Source organism: Rattus norvegicus, chromosome 7 (genome assembly GCF_021556685.1).
Source record: "Rattus norvegicus strain SHRSP/BbbUtx chromosome 7, alternate assembly SHRSP_T2T, whole genome shotgun sequence".
NCBI classification, from domain to species: Eukaryota; Metazoa; Chordata; class Mammalia; order Rodentia; family Muridae; genus Rattus; species Rattus norvegicus.
In genome coordinates this window covers 134,107,544-134,119,841 of record NC_141540.1, presented here as the reverse complement: position 1 = coordinate 134,119,841, position 12,298 = coordinate 134,107,544, and positions in this window count along the sequence as shown.

Genomic DNA, 12,298 nt, shown 5'->3' with positions numbered 1-12,298 from the left:
TACTTAGAAACCGTGCCATAAACCGGAAACTGAGATGAGCCAGGAGTTCAAGAGTTCATCCTGTTCGCTGAGCTACATGAAGCCTTATTCCAAACAAAAGTATACACAAAAATGTGGCTCGCAGTTTAATAAATATCAAATACTATGTTCTACTCCCAGAACCAGAAATCTTGCCCTATTTTATTCCAGAATGCTAATCAGAAATGCAGGCGTGTAGTCAAGCACGACACACACCTGTAATCCTAGAACTAGGGAGGCTAATGCGGCAGGATATAAAATTTGAGGTCAGAGACTAGAGGCATTGTCAACGAGGGGTGCTGAGGGTACCTGGAAGAGAATGGAGGACAATAGAAGTGAAGAAGGACACCAAGACAAGTGTCTGATCAAGGCGACAATTTTATTTTTTCCCAAGGCTGAATTTATACCATAACAGGGGTAACAGAGAGGGGGAAAGTGGGAAACATTTACACAGGCCAAGGACACAGTATTCATGTGTTCAGCTGATGTCAACAGGATGTTGGTTTCTCAGAAAGGTGACAGGTCATAGCATTGGGCATCTTGACGTCAGATGTATTTCTCAGCAAGGTCACAACTTTGTCATATCATTATTCATCCTGACCACCAGATTTGTATTAGTCTTCTGCAGCTGGCTGGGGTTTTCCATGAACCCAGTCATACTTAACGCTAACCATAATAATAATATCAATAATGGAGGGTTTCAAGGGTATCCCTCCCAACAAGGCATGGATTAGCAGCTAAAGACTGTTATTGCAGAGGACCTGGGTTCAGTTCCCAGCACCAACATGGCAGCTCACAAACATTGGGTACTCCAGTTTCAAGACATCTGGATCCACCTACTGGACTGTGCAGACACCATGCAAAACACTCATGCACAATAAATAAGAATTCTAGGCCAGCCTAGGCTGCATAGTTAGACCCTGTCTTGGAAAGTTGTTTTTGACAGACAAACCTGTGTCTCTGTGGCCTCATTGCCACTTAGACCTGTGAACCTGGGCAGCGCATGTAAACCGAGTGATCTGAAAAACAGTAAAACAGAAAATAAGAACTATTGGACAGGTGGGGCTGGAGAGATGGCTCAGCAGTTGAGAGCACTGACTGCTCTTCCAGAGGTCCTGAGTTCAATTCCCAGTAACCATATGGTGGCTCACAACCATCTGTAATGGGATCTGATGCCCTCTTCTGGTGTGTGTGAAGACAGCTACAGTGTACTCAAAATAAATCTTAAAATTAAAAAAAAAAAAAACTATTTTGTGATTTTACCTATATGAGGTATCTAATAGTTTAAGAACACTTGGCTACATCATTTATGACCTTGTTTCTCCTTCCTTTACTCCCTCTTCTCCCCCTCTACCTCCCTGGCACATACACACAGAAGAAATGAGTGTAATTAAGAATGTTCACTACGGGGTTGGGGATTTAGCTCAGCGGTAGAGTGCTTGCCTAGCAAGCGCAAGGCCCTGGGTTCAGTCCCAAGCTCCAAAAAAAAAAAATAGAAAAAAAAAAAAAAAAAAGAATGTTCACTACTCTGGAACAGGTTAACTCCAGCTCCAGGGAAATCTAACTTAACTTCTGGCTATGGTGGGTACACGCATATATACAAATAATTTTAAAATAAAGCCTCTTAAAACCATAAGTCAAAGAAGAACTAAAAGAAATTGAAAGTTTTATCTACATTATATTTAAAAACTCACCATGTCAAACATTGCGTGTTATAGCTAGCTCACTGCTTTAGAACTAATCTATAGATTTAATCACTTGTACCAGGAAAAAATAAAAAGCAAAATGTTTCTACCTCGAGATGTAAATTAATGCTCTGGGTATGGTGACATACGCCTCGATCCAGCAGTCTGGAGGCAGAGGCAGGTGGATCCCTGAGTTTGAGGCCAGCTTTATCCAAAGCAAGCAGAAACCAAGGAGGTGGGGAGAAAAACTAGAAACAAGAAATGTAACTCAATGAAAGCAAAAGTTGGCTCCCTGTTTCTATGAAACGGAGACACCATTCGATGACGGATGGAGGAATGGATGGACAGAATGAGAAAGAAAAGATTCTACTACCAACCTACAGTAACAAGGGTAGGTAGGATTCGTCATTCCTCCCCTAAACAAGGGCAAATGGAGTGGGGTGTCTTGGGGGACACACGCTGTCGCAATGTAAGAAAGAGAAGTATGCCTGTGCAGATTTCTGTTACAACTATAACAAAAAAAAAAAAAAAAAAGCTCAAGTCTAGTGACTTAAAACAATATATAAACATACAGTGTGGAAATCCAGTCTCCTGAAAGTTCTGACATTCCACTAGGGAAAGCAGACTGCATTTCCCTCCATGGGCTGCAGGGCCCATGTGCCCTTGCCTCTAGTTTGGGGGTGGGGGAATTTGCATTCCTTGGCTTACAAACCCCTCCCTTCTCCAGCTAACAAAGCAAGCAAGGACAGGCCCCACCACAGAGCATGCTCCACCTTTTACTCTACCTTAAAGAATCTCTCCCAGATAGTCTTTCATCCAAAGCCTTTAATTTAGCCTTCTGCTAAAAACATAAAATAACATTTATAGGTTCTAGAGAGTAAAACATGAGTATCTTTAGGTCATTTCCCCTACCACGTCTTCCCAGAACAGAATCACTCTTTGAAAAACCTGGGGCTGCAGGGATCATAACTCAGGTACAAGGTATGTTTGACAGACACAAGGCCCTGACTTTAGTCCTCAGCACCAAAACAATTGCATTAATTATCTATACACAGCGTAAATGTCAAGCCTAGATGGCTCCACTCGTGGACTCTTCCGAACAATTAAAAAGAAAGCCTTTCAGACCAACCTTCCACAAGTAATTCTGGTAATGGAGAAGGAAAGGAACACTTGAAGTCATCTCTATGGCTACCAGCGAACTAATACTAAATGCTAGACAAAGACCATAAGAAAACTACAGAAGAGATGGCTCAGCGGTTAGGAGCACTAACTGCTCTTCCAGAGGCCCTGAATTCAAATCACAGCAACCACATGGTGGCTCACAACCATCTGTAATGGGATCTGATGCCCTCTTCTGGTTTGTCCGAAGACAGCTACAGCATACTTATATATAATAAATAAGTAAACTTTAAAAAAAAAAAGCGGGGTTGGGGATTTAGCTCAGTGGAGAGCGCTTGCCTAGCAAGCGCAAGGCCCTGGGTTCGGTCCCCAGCTCCGAAAAAAAAAAATTCTAACAGGATTATTACTGCCAAAATTAGCCAGTTAATCCTAAATGTGGAAATGAAACAGCCAAAAGCAGTGTGGAAACGTAGAGTTACCCATCGTAACTTTTAAATCTTCACGTAAAGCTGCAGTAGTTCAGAGAGTAGCAGGGGCATGAGGTTGCACAGGCTGGACAAACACAGTAGCTATGGTGAAGCCTCCCACAAGCTCCCGGCCCTCTAGGAGGGAGACTAATTATCCTTGACGCGTGTTGCCAGCACAATCCTGCATTGGCATCAAATTCATCAGGACACACTTGTAAACAAAGCTTGAGGCACTAAATGAACCATAGCTGGGGCTCCTGGTAGGCCCCCCAAAGGGCTGTACCTTCTGATAAAACCAAGGCCCCAGGAAGGGCGAATCCAGATCGGCCCAGCCTATTCCTCCTGTGAGGTTAAATTAAACCTGTAATCCCGGCAGTTAGGAGGCAGAGGCTGGAGGATCGCTACAAGGTTGAGGCCAGCCTGCTCTGTGTAACAAGTTATAGACCAGGAAGGGATACACGGGAACGACTTCTCAAAAGATGGAGGGAGGAAGAGGGGACAGAGTGAGAGGGAGGGGAAGCGGGAGACATATAGAAATAGAGGAGGAAGAAGGGGAGGAGGAAAAGGAGACAGAAAGGAAGAGATGGAGGAGGAGGATGGGGGAGGGATTGCTCTGCCGTTGGTTGAGACTGCTCTTCATTCAGAAGAGGAGAGCTCAGCACCTCTTCCTGGCTCGTAACTGACTGCTATTCCAACACGAGAGGATCTAGCACCCTCTTCTGGCCTCCAGGGGCACCACCAGCACATACCTACACAGACACACAGACACACACATTCCGCAAACAGTGATTCTCCAATATCAGAAACTGAGCGGTGCTCTTGGGACCACGTCCGAGCGCAAACGACTCACATTCTCCTCCGAGTGAACTGCCGCAGAAAGTCGCTAGACACATGAAGAAACTGATTGAGTCACAAAAGTCAATGGTGCCAGTCACGAGCAACTTGGGTCCTTTCTCGCTGAAACGCATGTAAATATCAAGTTTTGGATGGTCAAGGTAAAGAGCAGAAGAAATTCCAACCTGGGTAGCGGGGTTGCCTGCCCGTAATCCCAGCAGAGGAGAAGCAGAGACACCGGTAGTGTTAGTTTGGGGTCAGCCTGGGCTACGTAGTGAGACTCCCTGTCTTAGAAAGTGAGGCAGCCGGTCTTGCTGTGTAGCCCTGGCTGGCTGGACTGGTAGCCCAAAGTTTACTGAACATGCAGTAAACCTGTTCTTGTTCTCTGCAGTGGTCCGATGACATGTGCAATTGCCTGCTGTACTTTTCTAACTGGAAATTGGAAACCATCATTAACTACCCTGTATGATGCGCTGGTGGTGCACGTTTTCCCAGGAGCATAGCTGCTTCTATGCTTTTAATGTTCTCTGGCTTTTCTAGAAACTCAAAAGTTCCCACCTTAATATTAGACTTATTAGGAAAAAAAAAAGACCAAAGAATTTTGTAATGGTAAATTTTATTTTATTTTTTAAAGATTTATTTATTTATTATTTATAAGTACACTGTAGCTGTCTTCAGACACACCAGAAGAGGGCATCAGATCTCTTTACAGATGGTTGTGAGCCACCATGTGGTTGCTGGGGTTTGAACTCAGGACCTCTGGAAGAGCAGTCGGTGCTCTTAACCACTGAGCCATCTCTCCAGCCCCTGTAATGGTAAATTTTAGATGGTTGGCAATACCTCTCAGCTGGTAGAATATTTTCCCAGTGTGCAACAGGCCCCGGGTTTACATAAACCAGGTGCAATAAATGTCACTTATAAAGCCAAATAATCCTAGATATCAGTTCAAAATTGTGTATGTGTGGTGGTTTGAAAAGGTAAATCCTCCCCCTTCACAGAATCCTGTGTTTGGATGCTTTGCCCATAGGGAGTGGCATTATTAGGAGGTGTGGCCTTCATTTAAGTGTGGCCTTGTTGGAAGAAGTGTGTCTCCTACGTTCAAGCTACACCCAGTGTGGCTCACAGTCTCCTGCCGCTGCCACCTGTAAATCAAGTTCTAGAACTCTCAGCTCCTTCCCCAGCACCATACCCGCCTGTGTATCCCCATGCTTCCCGCCATGATGAGAATGGACTAAACCTCTGGAACTGTAAGCCAGCCCCAGTTAAATGTTTTCCTTTATGAGAATTGCCATGGTCATGGTGTCTCTTCACAGAATAAACCCCCTAAGACACTCTCTCTCTCTCTCTCTCTCTCTCTCCTCCCCCTCCCCCTCTCTCCCTCCCTCCTCCTCCTTCTTCTTCCTCTCATTCTTCTTCTTCTTCTTCTTCTTCTTCTTCTTCTTCTTCTTCTTCTTCTTCTTCTTCTTCCTCTCTCTCTCTCTCTCTCTCTCTCTCTCTCTCTCTCTCTCTCTCTCTCTCTCTGTGTTCAGCAATACATAGACATAAACATAGACCCAAGATACGATCAGATGTTAACATGTGGATAGAACCTGAGTGCTGGGACTCAAGCCAAGCCCAAGGAAACAGTTTACACCTGGAAAGAAAACTTCTTAGACTCCGGCAATGAGGTTTGAAGACAATCATCTATGTAACCTGGTCTACCGGGACTGTCTACTGCATGTGTCCAATGAGTCAGTCAGTAGTGGCTTGAGGGACAAATTTTCCCAAGGGCGAATTTCTCTTCAGAATAAGACATGTGGGGAGGGGTTGGGGATTTAGCTCAGTGGTAGAGCACTTACCTAGGAAGCGCAAGGCCCTGGGTTCGGTCCCCAGCTCCGAAAAAAAGAACCAAAAAAAAAAAAAAAAAAAAAAGACATGTGGGGGAGGAGGTTGCTGCTGATGTGTACTTGAATAACTTTTTTAAAAAGATTTATTCATTTATTATATATAAGTACACTGTAGCTGTCTTCAAATACACCAGAAGAGGGCATCGGATCTCTTTACAGATGGTTGTGAGCCACCATGTGGTTGCTGGGAATTGAACTCAGGACCTCTGGAAGAGCACTCAGTGCTCTTAACCGCTGAGCCATCTCTCCAGCCCGTACTTGAATAACTTAAAGTGTCCAAAATCCCGATTTAATAGTTTATCCCTGAACGGTTCCCCAAAGCGTACAGTCAGACTCTAGGATGCGCCTTACTTTCTGAGTGCCCCTCTTTCTGTTCACTCTCATGCTTAAAGCTGACAGAAAACACCATCTTAATAACTGGGAGTGGTGGTGCGCATTTGAGAGGAGGCAGAAGCAGGTGGATCTCTGTGAGTTAAATCCCAGACTGGTCTACATTGTGAATCCCAGGTCAACCAGGACTACATAGTGAGAGCTTAGTATATATTGGACTTAAAAAACAAAAACAAACAACAACAACAACAAAACCAAGCAAACAAAACAAAACCCTCAACTCTGCCTCACACTGGCTGGTCCTGGAATTCTTTTCTGCATCCAAGCCACTGGGCCAGTTTTACCTGAGTTGAGGTCCCTATGAGATAAGAGAACCTGCAACGTAATCCAATCATACGGAGCTACAGTGGCATCTCCATTTCCACAGCTGACATTTTTTGGGGCTCATCCAGAACCCCTTAGAAGCATCGTTGCCTCAGGAGCCTCTCACGGACAAGGCTATACATACTCGTGAACTGTTAAATAATTTAAAAATTCCCTTCAAACAAAAAAAAATCACAAAAAAAGACATTTTCTTAAATGCAAAGATGAGCTTCATTAAATAGGTATTAGTGGTTGTGCCTTGGTTTGCTTGCTTCTTTTTTTAAGAATTATTTTATCTATTTTATTTATATAAGTCCACTGTAGCTGTCTTCAGACACACCAGAAGAGGCCATCAGATCCCATTACAGATGGTTGTGAGCCACCATGTGGTTGCTGGGAATTGAACTCAGGACCTCTGGAAGAGCAGTCAGTGCTCTCAACTGCTGAGCCATCTCTCCAGTCTCTGTTGCTTCTTTTTAAAGACGCTATTAATATAACATATACTTGGTGATCATAATCTCACATAATCTTCTCTTTAATTTGTTCACTTTCTTAAAGTTGTTCTGCTGTATTTTGCTATAGTATTAGTACGTAACTATCAGTACATTCTTCTTAGAGTCTTTAGGATCTCATTCTTAAAAATCCCAGAGTTAAAATGATGATACAAAACCAGATGGCCATTAGTTAACAGCATAAGTAGGAGCCTGTGCCATTGTTAAAGGGCCAGGAAACCCAGGCATTGTATCCTCGGTCCTCTAAGATGTTCATAGTCAAACTAAATTGATGTCAGACTCTACCTTAAACTCAATTGATTTTCTAACATAATGGTTCCCAGACACCTCATGGTTAAAAACAGCTCTGCTTCTTTAGACACTAATCCTGGCCCTGGACATAACCTCCTGCATGGTGTAAAGCATCTGTGTGCTTTGTCCAGAATAATGACATCCTTTCTTCCAGATTCCTATCCGTGATGGCTGTTGATCAGTCCCGCAGTCAGAGAGGCTGTCTCTGAGGATCAACCAATATTCCAAAGACCTGTGCTGGGTACCAGGAGACTACGGGCTTTGAGCTCAACAGTAGAGAAAAAGGTTTACCACTCTAACAGCAGTGGAAACTAGGAAATTGTAGCCTAAAAATGGGGCAGAGTAAAGTCTCATGTAATAGCCACATTTATTCAGTGAGTCAAGCGATTTATAGTCCATTTGTCAGGAAACCTCACCTGAGTAAAGTTCTCAATACACTCTCAGGTGCATACAATCACAAGGTCGAGCTGCACAGGGCAAAAAGCATTGCTTTCCACAGAGGCATGTAAACAAATAACAATAGCCATTTGTAATGAATAAGTAATAAATTATCCAGTCCTATCCAGTGCACCTGGGAGGGGCACGAGAGCACATTCCAAGAACAACGATGTTTTTTGAAGAAACCGAGGTCACGTGACTCTTGTCTTTTGAGGGGGTGGTGAGTTTTCTCACAAGCACTCAGAATTCCCCTCTCACCACTCCATTCTTGAATTGTGTTCAGACAAAATCAAGTCACTTCTCGGTTTTTATTGTTAAAGCAAGAACACAGGAGGTGACATTTACAGTTAGCTTAAGCGAATGCAAGCACAGTGAGGAAAGACACCTACTGTTATGTCTTATCATCTTTGGTCAAGGGCGAGAGCCAAGAATAGCCCACTTCCCAGGACTTGCCTTTCCCACAGAGATAATGTGGCCATTCAGGACATCCCTCCATGTTCTTGCTTCCAAGTGCAAGCACTTACCATAGAAGGCCACCTTGCAGGAAGAACATTCAGCACTCTGGCCCATCCACAGTTCACGGGAAGTTGACCGCTTCCTTACAATGGCTCCCACAGAGGACCCTCTGATTTCCAAGCTCTTCATACATTGTCATGTCTCCCTTAGACAATTTATGCTTGATGTCCTGCAAAGAAAAGGGGCCAGCAGGATCCAAACAACAGGACAGAAGTCTGGAAATGAAGCAAAGCCTGAATGGTGGGGGTTGGGAGGGCAGGTGATAGCTGAGTGACTAAATACAAAGACCCCCCCCCAAATGCCATCAGCCTACCATTCAAACAGCCACATCCACTGCCCTGTGCTTAAAATAGTAAGGATTTATTACACTGTCAAAAATACTTGCATGCACCTATGTATATTATGTGGGTGGGTACATGCCACATGCCACAGGGCATAAACTGAGATCAAAGGGTGACCTGCAGAGGTGACTTCTCCCTGTTGTGCCAGGAAACAAGACCACCAAGGAGGCAGCAAAACATCTCACCCTCTCTGCTCCATCCCATATCACACTGCGGATGGTCTCTCTCTGAGTCTGGCAACAATCTCTCTACCCATCTAGTTCCCAAAGCAGTTGCCACCATGCTAGACACACACATCCCAATTCCGTGGCAGCCCAGTGTCTCCGGCCACCACACACTCTCTTGAATTCAATTAAATCACTTCAAGAAAGAACACACAACAACCTCTGATCCGATTGATAAGATATAATCGCCCACCTTCTTTTTTTGCACAAGGTTTGCCTGTGCCCTGGCTGTCCCAGAACTCTCTGTAGGTGGCAGACGTTGAATTTTGAGAGATACTCCTGCCTCTGCCTCCCAAGTGCTGGGATTAAAAGCATGCACCACCGTACCCAGCCTGGCGTGGGCCTTCGAAACCTCAAAGTCCACCTCCAGTGACACACCTCCTCCAACAAGGCCACATCTCCTCATTTTCCCCAAACAGTTCTACTGATGGGGACTAAGCATTGACATATATGATCCTATGGAAAACTGATGGGGACTAAGCATCGACATATATGAGCCTATGGAAGCCAGTCTTTTTTTTTTAAAGATTTATTCATTTATTATATATAAGTACACTGTAGCTGTCTTCAGATACACCAGAAGAGAGAATCGGATCTCTTTACAGATGGTTGTGAGCCACCATGTGGTTGCTGGGAATTGAGCTCATGACCTCTGGAAGAGCAGTTGGTGCTCTTAACCGCTGAGCCATCTCTCCAGCCCTATGGAAGCCAGTCTTATTCAAACCACCACACCTTCCCAAATGCAATTGCGTATCTCTAAAGCCCACGTTGGGAACAAAGCAATATCAAAGACACGACTATCAGGCCACCAAGATGGGGCAGTGCAAGTAAAGGCACTTGCTACCAAGCCAAAGACCCGAGTTCAATCCCTGAGGTGCACTTGGTAGAAGGAGAAAACTGACTCCAGAAGTTGTCTTCTGACTTTTTGCACATGTTCTGTGGCATATGCAACCTCATGTGTGTAGGCAAGCACACATGCACAAATCACTTAGGGACTGTTACTTGCTAAACAAACAAAACAAACCTTTAAAAGGGGCTGGAGAGATGGCTCAGCAGTTAAGAGCACTGGCTGCTCAATGAAGGACCTGGGTTTGACTCCCAGTATCCACACATTATCTCCAGTTTCAGGGGATCCACTGGCCTCTTCTGGTCTCTGTGAACACCAGCCGTGCATGTGGTATACAGATACACATGCAGACAAAACACATACACATAAAATGAAACTAAAAGATATGAATAAAAAAGATATGAATAGCTTTTCTTCTTTTTCAAAAACTTGTGAATGTCTACTTTGGTTCTTTTTTTAAAAATATTTATTTTATGTATATGAGTACACTGTAGCTGTCTTCAGACACATCAGAGGAGGGCATCGGATCCCATTACAGATGGTTGTGAGCCACCATGTGGTTGCTGGGAATGAACTCAGGACCTCTGGAAGAGCAGCCAGCGCTCTTAACCACTGAACCTTCTCTCCAGCCCTATTTTGGTTCTTAAAGAATTTAATTCTGGGTATCTCAGTATACTTAGAAATATTTTCCATGGTAACAGTTCTTTTTTTTTAAAGATTTATTTATTTATTATATATAAGTACACTATAAGTATCTTCAGACACACCAGAAGAGGGCATCGGATCTCATTACAGATGGTTGTGAGCCACCATGTGGTTGCTGGGAGTTGAACTCAGGACCTCTGGAAGAGCAGTCAGTGCTCTTAACCACTGAGCCATCTCTCCAGCCCCATGGTAGCAGTTCTTTCTAGTCAAGTCCTGAGGCCATGATCTGGGAAGAATGGAGACTTCCAACTCATCCATCCTTCGGTGGCCACACCCATAGCACATTTTTAAAAGCTACCTGTTAGGTATCGTCCAGTGTGACCCTTGAGACCTTCTTAATCTCAATCACTCTTCTGAGTGGGCCCATGGTGCTGATATTGGTGGTGCATTTCCACAACTCCAAGTCTACTGTCTCACCCAACTCCTGCTCATCTAGGCTGTGCCACCTACCTCTATTTTCAAGCACAAGGAAAGGAACCAGATTGTCACACACACACACACACACACACACACACACACACACACACACACACACACAGTGATAGTGCTGAACCCTGACTTAGGGCCAGAGGCCTAAGTGGATGGAAGCTGAAACAATGACTGGAAAAGGCAGGAGGCTCTGCTCTGCCACCTTTTCCCCACCATGGTGGAGCAACCCTGAGGAGACTGAGCTAAAATGTCTAACTGCTTTGTTTTTTCCTCTTGTTTTTTGGGACAAGGAGATCAAATCCAGACAGCACCCACTAGAGAGCCTTGCACTGTGGTTTATCACTGTCAAAATTCCAGCAGATGCTACTTTGTCATCTCCCTTTTAAAGTTAGCGGTTTCCCCACGTTGAGACAGTGACAGTACATACAAGTGATTTGCATATGAGGAAGACTGATACCGTTTCTACTTCTGTTAGCTTCACACTCCATTTCCCCCTGAGGGGAACATTTGACTCACAGGCTATCTAAGGGATAGACCTGGAGTTGTATTTACTCATTGGTACAGTGCACAAAGCACAGGCCTTGGGCTTAATCTTCTGCACCAGGAGAAAGTATCCTTTTCAGAAGAAGGTTCTGGAAGATGGATATAAATAAGCATTAACAAAGTATCATCTGTCAGAGTTGTAACAGTAATCAACCACAGTGGAAGGTTTTCTGCTGTGTGCTCTGTGGATTTGGGGAAAACTGAAAGCAAATTGTATGACAATAATAATCAATACTCTATACATTGTGTATTATATTTTCAGTTTCTATTTATTTGTTTGTTTAAGTATTTATTTATTTATTTATTTATTTATTTATTTATTTATTTATTTATTTATGTTTTTTAATATTTCTCTAGCTCTCGCTGCCCTAGAACTTGCTCCATAGGCCAGGCTGGCCTAGAACTCAAGAGATCCACCTGTTTCTGCCTCCTGATTGCTGGAATTTGAGCTCGGGAAAGAAAGCAAAAGCAAGGGGCTGGAGAGATGGCTCAGTGGTTAAGAGCTCCGACAGCTCTTCCAGAGGTCCTGAGTTCAATTCCCAGCAACCCAGCAACCACATGGTGGCTCACAACCATCTGTGGGGGGATCTGATGCCCTCTTCTGGTGTGTCTGAAGACAGCAACAGTGTACTTATATATAATAAATGAATAAACCTTTAAAAAAGCAAAAACAAAAACAGAGATTAGCAACGAACAGAATCCATGCCATCCAACAACAATGGAAACTGATCAAGATAGATAGAAAAGAGG